Below are 16,657 nucleotides of genomic sequence, written 5' to 3' on the forward strand. Positions count from 1 at the left end.
GTAAGCTTAACCGTACCCTATCAATCAAGATCAAAGGCCCAACGTTATTGATAACAATTCTGATATGAAGTCAACTTCATAAACCAAAAACCCAAATCTTACAGGGTTAGGTTATCGGTTTTGTAACCAAAAACGTATTGATTCCTATTTGCATGTAACTCCAACAATGTATGGAGCGATTTCTAAGGGACAAACACTACACTGCTATTGCTCTTTCAGGAAAATTTTTATTAGCATCCGAATACTCAATCCTCCAATGAAGATGGATTGTGTTGAAACTCAAAAAGTTTTTACACTAATGGAGATTTGTCACCCCCTGTAAAAGGGCATGTTAGGTGTGAAACAAATCCAATTTGGCGCAAGAAGATTTGACCATAGGTATGGTTAATCAAGTGTCATCGTGTGAAAGTACGTCGGTGCCCCTTCCAGCTGCTCCAGTCGTCCGATCTCCATCGAAGGTTGCAGTGAGCCCTAACAAATCTTCTCATAATTTGATGATATTGGTTTCCTCTCGTCGCTCTGAGCTAGAAGGAAAAATGATTCTCTAAGAAGTTTAGCTTCCTTTTTTTCGACTAGCTCTTTATTTTACAGGATGAGTGACTCTAAAAGAAAAGCGTCGTATCACGTCGAATACTTCTGGTTTTCGAATAGAAAGTTGTGTATGGTTCTACCCCTAATGTTCTAATATGTAACTTAGTTTATACTCCCTCCGTTTTTAAATACTTGCTCCATTTCTCCATGCGCGGAGTTTTAGGAGAAATTGGAGAAAGCATTAAAATATGGAGATAGTGGGGTTGGTGGAAGGTAAATTGGAGGAAAGAGAGTCTAAAAGTAATAAAATTGGGTCCATTAGTTGAGAAAAATGAATTCAATATTATAAAAGTTTTCCAAATAAGAAAATGGAGCAAGTATTTAAAAACGGCCGCAAAAGGGAAGTGGAGCAAGTATTTAAAAACAGAGGGAGTAATTAATTTACGATTTTGCTGTTGTCCAAAAAAAAAAAAAATTTAAAAAATAAATAAAAGACAAGTATGTAGATGAGATTTGATCTCAAATTTGCATACCACTTTATATAAATAAAAAAATCATAACCTTAGGAGGACATATACAACTAATATAAGTAAATCTTATATGTTTGGATTAATGAATATACTAGATGAATCCCGTGCAATGCACGGTTTGTTTGAATTTTTTAAAACATTTTTTATTGTTTTAATTAATGTGCTAAAATTGGTTATATATTTAGATAAAATTCCTAATATCAAAAGATAATATTTTATATTTAATTAATTTAAATTTTAAAATCCCATTTGCCAATTTTGCTTACGTGGCATTTGAATTATTTAATTATAATTTAAATTTTAATATCTCATTCGCCAATTTTGCTTACGTGCGTGGCATTTGAATTATTTAATTATAAAATATTTTAATAAATATCTTATTTAATTGGATACTACTAAAATATATAATCCTACATGGCACACTAAGAAAATTAGATCCTATGTTGCTCTCTAAAAACTCGGGAAAAAACTCTCCTTTATATATACTAGGGAGCTCACGCGCGCATTGTGTGCTGTATAATTAACCAATTGTAGTGGAATTATGTATTTGGACTTTAGAGTTTACATACTTTCAATTGCTATTTAACGATGGTGTGGAATTAATATTTGATGATTAAATAAGTACACTGTAGACACCCATTTGTGTCTCCCCAAAACCAAACCCAGTGATGAGTACCTTTCACGTCGAATCATAATCAAATGAAACGAAAGTGTGGAAGGTCTAGTGTTGCGGAAAGTTTTTTATTTCTTTTCTCTTCTCTCTGTTTTTGAAAACTTTATTTTAAGAAAACAGTCAATCCAGTTTGGTTGGTCCATGATATGGGTCCAATAGTAGTGTAGTTGGATGGGGCTTGCAAAGACCTTTCCAACGATATATTATAAGCCCAATTCCGATGAATATTGAGGAAGTTATGGCCAATTTACTAAATTGGGCCTGGTTTGAGCTTTATGTACGGCCCAATGATCTAGGGGAGGGCCTAATATGATTTATCATTCCTAATGCAATTAGGAATGGTTTTGGTCTTCTAGAAGGTTCTTTTCATTCCTAATTCAATTAGCATTGATAAGTTGACTTTGTTGACTTTTCAGAGTTTTAATCAAAATCAAATAGCATTTTCGAAGAAATTATATTATTTTATCTTCCAGTACGGTAAACTTATCGGATTTTCGAAAACGCGTTAGAATCAAGACTGGCGTCCAACCCCAGGCCTTGGCGCCAGGCGCTAGCCATTGGCGCCTGGCGCTAGCCCCTGGTGCCTGGCACCAGCTAGCCAGGGTTGGCGCCAACCTTGTTTCCTGAGCGTCAGACTCTGTTTTGTTAAATTATCTTTTTTGGCTGATTTTCTCTATAAATATCGTATCAAAAACTCCGTTTTCATTCACCAATTCATCAATTTTCACCAATTCTATTCATTCTCAAGCTTTCATCAACAATCATTAATTCTTTAGCATTCTATAATTCATTCAATTCTTTCTTACTTGTTTTCATACAAAATTCCGTATTCACAAGATCTAGAAACACCTAGCCATATTCGAAGTTGTCTTCGCCCTAGACGTGAAAGGTTTAATTTCTGAGGGTTTGGTCCTAAATTTCTCTTTCAATTATTTAATTTAATTGTTTGGTTATTATTTTCCTTGAAGTTACTAATGTGTGTTTTTTGTTATTAGAAAGAGGTACGAGGCATCAAAGTAAGTGCTTTAATTGATTTATTGATATTATGATGTAGACATCATGTTTGTATTGTTATTATGATATTCCTAGTATCATGTCTAGGGTATTTTTAATATTAAATATGATTGTTATGATGCCTCCTATGTTCTTCCTAATGTTTATTCATGTTAGTATCATGTTAGGGTTAAAGATTTGATTTTTATTGCTTAGTGACATGCTAGGGTTTGTTATTAACCTTGTTAGTATCATGCCTAGGATCTTGCTATGTTCATTGTGCTTTAATATTAATATGAGCATGATTTTGATTATGATTATAATTTATGATGATTATGAATATTATTATTATAATTATTATAATTCATGTTTATTCATGATATTTATTATTATGTTGCTTGATGCTTATTATTTATTGCTTGATCACCTTTTATGCATGTTTAAAGGGAATTTGTACTTGTAATCACGCCTGATAAGATAGTTAATAATCTTGTTAGGGTTAATTTGATTATAATTCAAGTGATCGCCAATAATAGATTTGTTTGTGCATTAAATTCAACCAACATAGATTAAACAGGTTTAGGGTTAATCCTAATGATTGTATGTTAGTCAAAAAGCGCACATGAATACGAGCAGAATAAAGTAGAGGCCTATTATTAGGGCAGGTTCAATCTCTTTTAGGTTGGATTTGTACCATCATCCCCGAACCCTTATTTGGTTCATGACCTTATGGAGTTGACGATCTCTTGGATCGTTAAGGGGTGTAACCTTCATCCTATGAACGGTTTACAAGTTCCTTAAAAACTTGTTGGCGACTCTTTTGCTCTATCCTCTTCCCTTTTGGCGCCACCGTATTTCAGTGTATGATCACAGTGGGGTTCGAGCTAGTGGGATTTTAAAGGCTTGAAATTATTCCCTACATACACCATTTTCTTGCTTCGTTATTCCTAACTTCAAAATTGCTCTTTAAAAAGTGAGAGAAATCAAATCATTAAGGATTAAGGGCGTGTTTTGATTTATTGAAGTAAACTAAACTGGAATAATTAAGCTGAAGAGGCATGTTAATGCCTTTTAAAAAAACATGTTATTGAACAAATGATTTAATTATACACATGAACAATTAAGAATAATTACATATTAGGAAAAATACAAAATAATTACAGTGGAATGTGATTGGAATTTCTTCTTAAGAATCTGCTGAAGTGGTCTACCTTCGGCCATTTTGTATTGAGCATGTCTCAACCTCCTGAACATTAACTTGTGGTGTCATCAAGCTAGTACCCATTTCAATTGTTCATTTAAAAAAGAAAATTGAAGAAAGGAAAGAAAAACATTTTGCACTATTATTCATTTATTCCTATCTTAGGCCGTGGTCTGTGGATTTAACATCTTTTCCCTGTTTGGGCTATTTTCACCAAAACTTCCCCATAAAATACAATCTTATCCAATAACCAAGCAGATGAAGACTCCAATGAGATATAGGTCAATTTAACTTGAGCATTGAAAAGAAAAAGTTCACAAACCTAAGGGGTAGTAAAAACGCAGGATCTCCAATAGTGGCACACATGTAAATATCGCCATTTATAAATGATCCAATACCGTGCTCTGTTTCGCCGGATGCCGTCGCCGCCACGGGTGATCCCCTCTCCATGTCATTTCCCGGTGAAGCCTTTCTTTCCAATTCTAAACCCACTGAATTTGACATGTTTTGATCAATTTAATTGTATTAAAATTGAGCTAAGTTTATTGAAATATGAGAAATTTGAGATTCTTGGTATTTTTTTTATTTTTTTTTGGGTGAAGTGGAAGAAAAGGAAATGCAAAAAGAGGTGAGATGAAGAATTGAAGAAGAAAAAACAGAGTGGATTTGTTGTGTTTGTATTAAGTGAGTGATTTTATTTTATTTTTATTTTATTTTTAATTTTTTGGGGGGATAATATGCCAGCTTGGAAAAAGAAGGAGCTTTTTGCTTTATTTTATTTAATTTTGTGTAACTAACTTGTAACAGGGTGGCACTTAAAAACCCAAAAAAGAAAAATACAAGTATAGAAAAAGGGTGATAAATGAGAGTTTATTTGCCCTTTTTAGGGTATAATAATTAAGTTGAATGAAAGAAAGGAGATGATCCAAATAGTTGCATAATTGATAATTGGAGGATGAGGGTGAGGCCGTGAGGGTGAGGGTGAGGGTGAGGGGTCTCGTTCATTAAAATTATACGTAGTAATAACGAAATATTATCAGACCATCTATCCTTTTTAGTTTTTTTTTTTTTTTTTTTTTTTTTTTTTTTGACAGCTGGGAAACAATAAGGTTATTGTTGTTGTTGTTGTTTGTATGTGTATAAAGGGTGATATGTGGGATACAAATTTTATTTGCGCTTTTATATTAAACTTTAGTCCTGGATAATTTTTAATTTATGACGGAATTAATTTATTTTAAGGTATATTTTATAATTTCATTTTATAAAAGTTAATATTATTAATCTATCATGTCAAAAAAATATTATTAATCTAATATAATATAACTTTATAAGTGACAACAACAATCGGGAGGGGACTGCAACCTAACTATCCAAAATTGATCTCGAATCCGAATTAGCCCTAAGGGTGAACTGAGTGGAGCACCAAAAAAAATATATATTATAAGTGTTTTTCTAAAAGTAAATTTATGTTAGAAAAATGATAACTTTTATGGTAAATAAGGTAACTTTAACATGTTTTACAATAACTTAATGCAAGTCTACCTTAAATAAGATGATTTTTATAGCGGTCGTTTGAAATAAAACTACCATACATTAACCTAAGTGTCGCAATATGATTGAATGATATTATCCATGTCATCAATATTTTTGACTTATTTTTTAAGCCAAATTATTTTCAAATCTCTGAAATTCATATTATTTATGTCAAAGATTAATTATTCTATTTTCTTTTTTTTTTGAAAAAAAATTATTCTATTTTCTGAAATTCATTTATTTATTTCAAAAATTAATTATTCTATTTCTGAAATTCATTTATTAATTTCATGATTCCAGAAATTAAAATATAATTAAAAATAAGTTTTTCATTGTACGTTCATCATCCACAATCAAATTTCTTTTTTCGAAATTTTGTAAGTTTTATTTATCAATTCATTCAATGATTCAATTGTAGTTTTTAATTAATATGTTTCGTTCACAATTCATTCATTAGGGATTTGTTCTTCAAATTGAACAATGAATTTTTAATCCTTTGTTAAAAAAGAATGAGGCGAATAGATATTTGAAAATATCGTTGTGGACGATGTGTCATTTATTTAGGCTCAATTAATGGTGTTTTTCGACTAATCAATCAAAGAAGAGAACCTTTTGTGATAGAGTATAAAACATACTCCTAAGCTTCAACCAAACGCGGATCATAAGCTTATAGTTGAGGCCCAAAAATATGTTTTATACTCTATCATTTTGATTCCTTATTAGAATACATGGAATCCTTTTTGATTCATTAGTTGTCTGCACAAAACAGTTTATAAATATCTACAAAATATTGCAAGAACATACACTTTTGAGTTAGGACTAATGTCTTTTATTTGTCTTAAATATTGATTATTAGTAAATCCTTTATAATAATTAATTAAGGTCAATCAGGTCATTAGGAGGCTAGCAGTTGTTTACCCAGGCCCATTAAAGGCCCAAAGCGTTGAAGTAGTGTAGAACAATGATCCCAATTGGTCTTGGCTGCACAAGTTGTTAATGGTTGAGATCGACCTCAGTTAGTGTTGTAATACCACTCATGATTGCTTTAAAAAGGATTTGATATAATACTCATATCAACAAGATACATCTTTCTTTTAGGGAGTTCATATGCTAAGATACTCCACAACTAAGCGTGCTTGGCTGGGAATAGTCTTGGGATGGGTGACCTCTTGGGAAGTTTTCTCGGGTGTGCATGAGTGAGGACAAAATGCGCCGGAAGGACTTGTATTGGTTTGTTGGGACAGTTGTTGGCCCTTGATGTGCATTTCGTCACAATAGGCTCATCCCTAATTTGGGAGCTAATATGCTAAGATACTCCATAGTTAAGCGTGTTTGGCTGGGAGTAATCTTGGGAGTTGGGACAATAGACCAGGGCCGTCTCGGGATATATAGAGGCCATGTGTTAAGAATAAAATTTAGGCCCCTATTATAACAAATTTGAGACATTGGAATAATTGGATGGTTTTGACCCACATAGTTGCTTGCTGAAAAAAAAAAAGGAACGGGAAGGTAAGAGTGATAATTAAGAGAATTAATTGTATTTTGGGTAAAAAGAGATTAGAATCATTTAAAACCATGATAAATTGTAGAGTTTGTTGAATTGTTGTGTTGGTAATGGTGAGCATTCAACCCGGAAGCCATTAAGGAGGAAATGAAAGGGTTTTCTTTTTGGGTTATTCAGTAATTTTTTTTATTTTTTGGGCCCCAAATTTTTGGCGGCCCTGTGTGTGGGTGAGAAAAAACCGCCCAAGAGACGGGCTTGCAATAGACCATGAAAGAGAAAGTATGTGTCTGCATTTCGTGCAGGACTATATGTCTATATATGCATTTGACAAACTTACATATCGAAATAAATATATAAATAAAATTAGAAAATAAAAAAAACTATCTTGACTAACCCACTTTGAAAATATGACTCAAGTTTATTGAGGTTAGATTAACACAATCTAAACGTAAATCTTAATCCTATTAAAGCAAAATACGAGTAGTAAAGAAGATGATCCAACAACACAAGAATTTACGTGGTTTGATGTATTAGAATTACGTCCACGCACAAGTGGGGATTCGTGTAATGCCCTGTTTTTTAATCAATATTATTAAGTTAATTAATGTATAATACCTATTTTGAATAAGATTTTTCATATATAACGAACTTGTAATCATGTTCCTCTTATCAATATTAAATTGGAATATCTATGCATGAACATACGTAATATTGTACTCTGTAATAAGTTAATAACCCTTGATCATGTTGAATTGCTCGTGAACCTTTTACACGGATCGTGATCAAGAAAATATCACCTGAACATTTCTATGCTGTAGGCTGTAGGTTTAAGGCTTATGGAAATATATGTTATGTTATCTTGACCTATGGTGAAGGGCTGAAGGCATAAAGCTAGGGTGTTTATCCTTTGTATGATTGTATTTGCCTTTGTTAGAGGAAATTTTCTTGTATTATTAGCCAAAAATGTGCCAAATTGTCTAAAATGTCATGAATCCACTTCAGATTAAATGAAGCTTTTAGTCAATAGATGGATTACATTGGTATTGGAATGAGACCAATTATACTGCTTTGGTATGTTGATGTAATAAGTATATTTCTCTGGTACAGTAAAGGACATGGTCCTTGGCAAGGTCCATTGATCCAATTGTTGAAGGATTTCTCTGAATTATTGGCTCACCTCAAAAATGAGGTTTCTGGGGAATTTGAGTGAGATTTTGCTTAGAAGTTGATTAAGAGTATGATTTAATCCACCCCGTGTAAAGGAGGACTATCATAGAGGATAGTATGATGTAACTTTTGGGATTTTGGGAGCCGATTAAAGATGGACTCTTTTAGTGAAGAATCAAAAGCAAACAAAACCGAACAAAGAAACATAAACCTTGGATGAATACGTCTCTCCAAGCATTAGGCTTGAGCTTCATTCACTCACCATCTTTCTTTAGTAGCTATATTACAACCTTAGATAATGACTACTGAGGCTAATTTAAGAGAAGAAGTACACAAAATAAGCTTAAGGTTTTGGTTGATTGTAATCAGTTGTAGTACATGTGTGATACCCTGGCCGGGGGGGTTGGGGGGGGGGGGGGGGTTGTTAAATTTATTAGTGACAGTCTTAACAGTTTTTACTGACATGCTGGAGGGATGTGTTAGGGCAACATAGGTGATCATGTTGAGTTTGTGGCAGCATACCAAGTGCTTTTGGTTGGCAAAAAGACTCAAGTCATAGATATAATGAGTATTTCTTACGATTTCTCAATTACTTTTGAATAAGTATATCTAAGCGAATTAACGATATTTGCATATAGCTTATAATTTTTTGATAGAGGATACAATTAAATTTAGGAATCAATATTCTTTGTATTTTTTCCCCACGTATAGATAGACTTACCGTTGATCTGTTGGCAATACGACTATACGAGTATATATTTTAATATATTGCATAGTATTTTTTTAAAGTAAGTGATAGTGATTTCTTCAAAAAACAAAAAAAAAAAAAAAAAAAAAAAAAAGTAAGTGATAGTGATGAGCAGACGAAAAAATTAAATAAAAGGAACTAGTATAGGATCGATGCAAGAAAATAGCTTTTTGAGCTCTTTTAATCCTAAAAAGATTGTACTTAGTACAACATAATTAAAGGTGGACGAATGTGACGTGACATAGTTTGTGACTTTGTGCTAGATTAGATCTCAATTAATTATAGAGCTTTTAGAGCTTACTAGCTTAGACACAACCTTAGTTTTATTTTATTTTATTTTATTTTTTATTTTTTATTTTTTTATTATATTTTATTTTTTTTAATATACTCCGTAGTGTATATAAGAAGTATATATATTTTACAATTATGAGCAGAAAATGATAGAATGATACGAATTATCACCACCGCCACAATTTAAATCAACTGATTTAAAAGTTAAAACTATCTTATAGTCGTAACTCGTAAATCAGCTCATAATGCTTTACCAGTTTACCCATAAATTACTCATGAGAACAAATTACTACAGCTCGTTTTGAAAGTTCCTAAATTAGTACAAGTTGCTTATAATCCGCGTCTGATTCGGGAAAGCACAAACTGTTTTTTCTTCTGCCAGGCATTTAATCTTTACTTCAGCTTTGGACATTGCCTCGTTTTAAAAACAGCTTCCCCTTTGCCCCAGGGGAGCCAATTGTAAGGACTATATATGCATTTCACAAACTTACATTGAAATAAATACAAGTGGTAAAATAAATTAGAAACTACCGAGTACTGAGTATCTTTGAATAATTGAATTTAAGACTCAAGTTTATTAATGTAAGATTAAGTGATTAACTTTCACCAAAAAAAAAAAAATAATGTAAGATTAACACAATCTAAATGTAAATCTTAAAACAAAGTTTCCATTGAGAAATAGGTTATATACGTTGTGTTTTATTTTATTTTATTTTGTTAAGGTAAGGAGAAGGGCTCTATCGTGCCGAAATCTCTCATAGGTGTCTGACTCGGATTAGCGGGCTAGACAATTTGGGAGTGGAGGGAAGGATAAGGGAATCCCCACCCCAAATTGTCTCTAGTGAGGTTTGATCCCACAACCATGGTTGTGAGGTGGCCACTAGATCAAACTTAATTAGCTTGGTGTTGTGTTTGATTAATTGCAAAACAAACCAATGAAATACAAGAAAAACAATACGGAGTAATAATTAAAGAGCATAAGAATTTACATGGTTTACGGTTAGTTAGATTTACGTTCAAAGTTGGAGGATTCGTGTAATGCCCCGACTTCTAATCAATATTATTAAGTTATTTAATGCATAATTAGTAGCGGAAACCTAGTTTGAATAAGATTATTATACTACTATTTAAATTAGATTGGCCACTTGTATCAATATTTAAATTAAATTGGAATATGAGCATGGCATAACATATATATAGAACAAGCAAAATCTCTGATATATCATTGTCAATTACCCAAACTGTAAAACATTATTTCGTACGGAGTACGGAGTACTGAATGAAATAAACTTGGATCATATTTGAATTGGTTGTAAACCTGGCTTTTACACGGGTCGTGATCAAGAAAATATCATACAAATATTTTTTTTTTTGGTGAAGAATATCATACAAATATTATCCTTTTCATCATACAATATCTCAACCACTTCTAGAAATGAGTATATCAGGAAACGTGACTTGACAATTTTTGCATGAAGTTTATGATTTTGTGATAGAGGATACACTACTCCATATAAATATATTTTTTTTATTTTTTATTTGACAGTACCATATAAATATTTCTTTATGTTTTTTCAGGAAGGTCAAATATAATTAGTTTTGCGGATGGCAGATTATCTAAGTAATGTACTTCAGAAATATTTGAAATTTCTAAGTAATGTACAAGGATGTGTGAATCTTATCATTTTATACCCAAAGAGTAGTTCATTCTAATTGTGTCAATGTGCCACAAATTCAAGTTTCATTGCAGAATTCGGTATAAAATTCATTACTTATTACGATCCATTTTTAGGATACCAAAGTGCATAAGAGTATTACACTCCAATACCGAACTCTAATATTGATTAAACTAAAACAGATGTAATGCAATCAAAGGTAAAATAAATCTAGCTAAATTATCACCCTATTATTTATTTATACAAGTTTGCATTAATAAATTAAGATTAAAAAAGTAACATTGGAATTAAATAGATAGATTACTTTAGTTCATCACTAACATGCATATAGTAACAAAACAAACAATTTAAGGCACACAAAAGTATAGGGGATGAAACACCGAGTATTATCAAGCGACAAATTATTACTGAACCTTGAAAACTATTGTGCCTTATGAAAAGAATTAGAGAAATTCGTATACTTTTTTATGATATGGAGTGTAATTGTGTAAAGGCGCGTAGCAAGTAGCAAATAACAATAGGGAATAATGTTGCTAAAATAAAATTAAATAAGTACATAGATCTAAGTATCCGGTCTAAATTAACAAGCTAAGATGGATAATAATATAATTTGGCACATGTCATAATTCTCATAATTAAGGGCCTGTTCCAATTGACTGAACTCAGCTGAACTGAACTGAACTGAACTGAACTGAACCGAACCGAACCGAACTGAACTGAACTGAACTGAACCGAACCGAACCGAACTGAACTGAACTGAACTGAACTGAACTGAACTTATTAATTAGTGATTTTTAACTACGGATTAGTGATCTTTGATTATTTATTGATTATTTATTGATATTTATTACTATACACATGTGTATATACAAATGTACATATTAAAATATTTACGAAAAATATACTATATAATTATAATTATAAAATATATGGAAAATATATTATAAAATGTATGGAAAGCAGCTATGGATATTGTACGACAAGAAATAACTGATCAGATATGGGAGTCAGTTCAGAGGAATGCCGAGGTAATGGAGGAGTTTGGTGGACAAGAAGAAGACGAAGAACTAACTGAAGACGAAGAACTAACTGACTATGAAAATTAGTTTAAGTTGTGTAGTACTCTAATTTTCTCAATGAGATTAACATTAGAAATATGTTTCAAAAAAATAGAACCATTTGAACAATGAATTGTATCAATATTATTATTGTTATTATTATTATTAATTATTGATAATTATTATTATTATTATTTATTGATTATTATTATTAGTATTATTATTATTATTATTATTGTTATTATTATTATTATTATTTATTGATGATTATTATTATTATTTATTGATTATTATTGTTAGTATTATTATTATTATTTCAATTATTATTGTTATTATTATTATTATTGTTAATATTATTATTATTATTATTATTATTATTATTATTATTATTATTATATACTATTTATTATTATTTTTGTTGTTGTTGTCGTTGTAATAAGATCTTAAAAGAATGAAATTTGGCTTTATATCATTAGCAATATCATTAGACATAAATTAAGAGCTGAGCTGAACTGAACTGAACTGAACTGAACTGAACAAAGCTGAACTGAACTGAGCTGAGCTGAACTGAACTGAACTGAACTGAGCTGAACTGAACTGAACTGAATTTCAACGGAACAGAACAGGCCCTAAATATGTAATGGAAGCATATACTCGTATTAACTAGTAGGGAAGTAGTTATTCATCATTTACTATATCATCTTCATTCATTAGAGGTATAATAAAGTAAAAACTGCTATATAGGATATTATTGGAATAAAAAATAAGTTAAATTCAACATATTTATGGATCAATCATACGAATAACTTTTGCTGTTCATTCTTAATCTAGTCGATCAATTGACCTAAAAGAATACAGTAGGTTATTAAATTAAATTAAAAAATTTACACACCGACTAAGCTAATTAAGTTTACATACCATATACTTTCTAGCTATTAATAGTTAATTCCTTTGCTCCCTTTCAAAAAAAAAAAAAAAAAAAAAAAGTTTACATACCTACCATATATGAAAATGTTAAAAATTAAAAAGGAATTTAAGAGATGGCATGGATAGTCGTGTGATAATTTATCTATTTTATTACGGAATAGAAATTTATACATGACCATTCAAAAGAAAAATTACTATAATTAAATTTTAAAACAATATAAGTCTTACCAAACAAAAATATGATAAACATAAAATTACCCGTAAACTTTACTAGCTTTACATCACATTTAAAAAGACAAGTGTATAAAATTCATATCTATGTAATCTGATAATAAGTAATCAAACATAATAATCATTGGATTAAAAAAATATTAAACATTGCCAAACAACAAAACAATCAAAAAAATTAAACATGAAAACCAATAGAGTACTGAGTAGGGGGTTAGGGGCTAGTAAGCACTAGCTGGGCATTTTATGATTCTCCCTATTGCAACATTATATTTGTCCAAAATACTAGTAAAAGATTTGCATGAAAATGGGAAGAACATTTGTCTGTCTAATAGTCTGATACATACTGTAGCACTCATTTTTTGACCCCACTTGATTTTTCCTTAAGAGTTACGGAGTAGTTATATATACTCGCTTGTATGTATACGTAGTATATATTACGAGTATTAACAATAATGTTAAAGAGTTATTGATTGCATGCAGAAAGTTGTCTAAGATAAGTAGATAACCACAAACCCAACCCTTTTTTAAATTAATCATAGCCTCGTATAATTGTACATACTTGTGAATGTTGTGAACTTGTGAGTTGTATATATAGTGTCATAGGATGTATATTAATTAGATTACTTGGTCTATTAATTAGAAGGATTGATAATTGCTCATAGGATGTATATATAGTGTCACCTAATCAAAAGAAACTTGAACATGATTAATTAAGTCTCTATATTTTGATCAATGTTTATGATTAAAATATTAGTCTCATTATATCATAAGGATCTCCAAGAAGTTGATAATTGTTGTACGAGTTGGCGGATCACAAGGGTCCTTCGCTAATTTTTTTTCTTCTCAAATTTGAATTCTAGTTTTCATTGCACGAAAAAAACAAAAAAAAAAACTATAATAAGGTACTCCTTCAATAAGAATATAATAAAGCTCAAAATGTACCCGAATAAAATTTAAATAGTACCCGACTTTCAAATTAGGGCTATCAAATAGGTCATGTCGTGTTAACTTTGTGTTCGTGTCCATATTAAACGGATTGATAAACCCTGGCCTTAATCCAAACCTAACCTTATGAAGTTATAAATTTATTTTCGTGTTCGTATCAGCTTTTTATAACCTACTTCAAATCAATTATCAAGTTATAAATTTATAAGAGTAATTTTTAAAACTTATAATATTCCCCATATATATACAAGTATCTAATTTTTTTTTAACATATATCAAAATTTTAACATTACCTACCCGCTAAACATTGAATTGGAGTAAAAAGTCTCTCAACAAATATAAACATAAAACACACAATAATAATTTCTCCAAAAAAACAAACTTTCCCCCACATCCATCCAAAATAAAGGGGTTTACACTTTACTCCACCAATTTTTTTTTTATCTCTGGACTCCGTACATTACACCCCTCTGCAAATCCTATACTAGTAGTACTGCCACATATTAAATTTCATACTGTAATTTTCAAATTGGAAAAAAGACAGCTGTAATTTGCATAGCTGTACTGTAATATGCATATACTTGTATACGTACACCTCCATTCTTTTATTGGTTATTTTTTTTCCTTTTTAATTTCTTAGCTATTTATACTCTACTCGTAATGTTTACAGTGTTCCATTCCATTTCATTTTAACTACAGAAAAGCCAATTTCTAAAGCTTCTTCATCATCTATTTCTCAATCATATATCTATTTCTCAATCATCTATTCCTTTCTTGCTTCTTCTTTAATTTCTTACTTCTTTAAAAATGTCTGATCATATATCAACCAATCAAGCCCAACAAATTTTGACCGAAGAGTTTTTTCGCCAAGGTTCGCCCGTCGAGAAATCATGGAAGTTAGTTCAAGACTTCATTTGCGGAGCGGGGGTGAAAGAATTCAACAAAGTGTTTTTGAAGGATTACCTCCCTGGAGCTTTATATGGTATTTTTCTTGTTCAAGATTTAGAAACGGTAAAGATTTTCATTTTTGAATCTTTAAATGAACTTATAAAGGATCTTAGTATAATTACTCATGCTAAGCGTTCAAAAGAATGTTTGTTTTGGTGGGTTGTTTTGTTGTTTATTTATGTTAATTTTTCTAAAGAATATGGTATTTTTAACAACTCTCAAGTTTTACAAGTCATCTTTCGGTTTATTTTTCAAAAGGAGATTACAAAAAAATTGTTCAATTTTCTTCCGAAATTTCAGACATTATAGCATTTGCTATAAAAAAATTTAGAAAAATTGTTTTCAAAGAAAATTCATTTTTATATTCTCAAATTTCTTCTAAAATGGGCGAGCAAAAAGCCAAAATTATTTTCTCTCATTTAAAATTTCAAATAGAAGAAATTCCAGAAGATTTTCAAGAAAAAATTAGGTCTGAAATTCTTCGTGATGAAGGATTTCGGATATCATACTTGGGATTTGCTATTTCGGTTGCGTTAATGCCTTTAACGGTTATAAGTTTTGTTGGGAATTCACCGTGGTTGGCAGACAAAAAAGCTAGTATTAAACCATTCCAAATAGCAATATTTTCAATTTTAATTGTTGTTATTTTATCGTTAATTATTTGGTTTATTGTGATGTTGTACAAAAAGCAAAGAAGAGTGAAGGAAGCCTCAATATTAAATTTATGTTAGATTAGAATGTTGTAATGAAATTATTGAGAATTGTACTGTTATGAAATATTTTTTGTTTTATTTTTATTATTTAAATGTTAAGGAAATGCATGTTCTCTCGCTTGTTGATGATTAAACTTTGGAGTAAATGAAAAAAGCATAGTATAAAGGGTGCAAGTAAAATTTTTAAAAATTACTCTGTATAATACTTTATAAGTAATTACTAGTGGTCTTGTCAAAAAAGTAATTACTAGTGGTATACTTTGATTATTCACTTAAGCCTCTTTAAATAGGAAAACAAGAATTACCCTAGGAGTACACAAGTAGTCGACTATATCATAAATAAAAAGTGAGATACGGACTAATTAAGCTATAATAACTAATCTAAGAATAAAGAAAGCAATCTTATCAACATTGACTAGGTCTATAAAGATATTTACAATTTTACATAGAAACAGAAAGAATAATTTGATGCTCTATTTATTCCTTAAAACACCCTCGCAAGATGAATGTCCTTTGGAAAGACTAATCTAGTAATCTTGGAAAAGTGATTTTGAAAAGACTAATATAGTAATCTTGGAAAAGTGATTGCGGAATATGATAAGTGTGTCGTGTACCTAACAAAAAAAACCAAACTAACTTTACTATGTAGCCGAGCAAGTAAGAGTCGAATCCCAAGAGATTAATGACTAACTAATTAAACCGACTAAAATCAATGATAAATAAGTAACCAATCAATATCGATAAAACTATACTAAAATAAATATTAACTATTAATCAACGAAAATAGTACAGAATTAAATTAAGAAAAGACATCTAAGACTAAGTATCCCCGCTAATATTAATCAATGCAATAGAACAATTCTTATCCCTCAAGTAAACCAATAAATATTCCACAGAACGGATACTCCCTACAATACTAAGAGTTTATTTCGATAAACTAATAGCTTCCCTAACATGCAATCATACCTATTTTCATTGAATCATACAT

Source organism: Chenopodium album, chromosome 3 (genome assembly GCF_948465745.1).
Source record: "Chenopodium album chromosome 3, dcCheAlbu1.1, whole genome shotgun sequence".
Classification (NCBI taxonomy): Eukaryota; Viridiplantae; Streptophyta; class Magnoliopsida; order Caryophyllales; family Amaranthaceae; genus Chenopodium; species Chenopodium album.